Raw genomic sequence first — 1016 nt, forward strand, 5'->3', positions numbered from 1 at the left:
TGTGAGCCACCATGTGGTTGCTGGGAATTGAACTCAGGACCTTTGGAAGAGCAGGCAATGCTCTTAAACCACTGAGCCATTTCTCCAGCCCCAGCACTCCCTTTACTCCATAGTAGGACTCGTTCTCAAAAACCCCAACAGTATATTAATCAATTCTTGGGCATAACTCCCTTATGCACAGTTATACTGGATTGCCTTTTCCCACACCATGGGGCCCTGGTGTGAAAGTATTCACACAGTCTAGAAGCCTTTGCTCTCATAATCAAATCTATGCCCATTCCCTGATATAAACTTAGAAGCTAGCTCCCCACAATTATCTTTTATGGCAGGACATCTGGCCAGGAGAGAAGCCTTACAAATAGTCAGAGCCTTGAAGAACAGGTGCTGAGAAGGAGGATATAGCATGTCTGCTCACGTGATAAGGAGAATTGGGCACCCTGTTTCCTCTAACAGCCGATATAGGAGAATGAGACCTACTGGCCCCTGCTCTACCCTAACAAACTATTAATATTCTGTACTTACCTTCACTTTGGTTTTATTGATACAAGATCTATGTCTAGGAAATTAACTGGTTTTGCCTTTACCCCTAAAGACACAGGAAGAAGTTATGGATCACTTAACCATCCCCAGAGAAAGGAATCTTTTCTCATTCAGGCTTCTTTGGGAACAAATGCCCCAGCCACTTAGCCCAAGGCTGGAAGCATCAGCTTCTGGATTTTACACAACATAGCCATAGTTTTTCTTTTTTCTCTTGATCTAGCTACTGTAGATGTAATCTCTAGGGTTGAGAGGTCCTCTCTAATCAACTAACATTTGGCAAATATGCTAACATGGACCAAATGTCACAGGATCCCCTGCTTGTTTACATAGGTTTCCTAGTAACCTGATTGTTCCTCTGCCCACCGGTAAAACATGGCATGCCTTGCTCATGGCTCTTACTGATTACAAATTTTTTAGCTCTTATGTTATTTAAGAATATAGTGTAGCACACAAATTTCCTTCCTAAACTCTCCTAA

The sequence above is a fragment of the Microtus ochrogaster genome, linkage group LG3, assembly GCF_000317375.1.
Source record: "Microtus ochrogaster isolate Prairie Vole_2 linkage group LG3, MicOch1.0, whole genome shotgun sequence".
Taxonomy (NCBI): Eukaryota; Metazoa; Chordata; class Mammalia; order Rodentia; family Cricetidae; genus Microtus; species Microtus ochrogaster.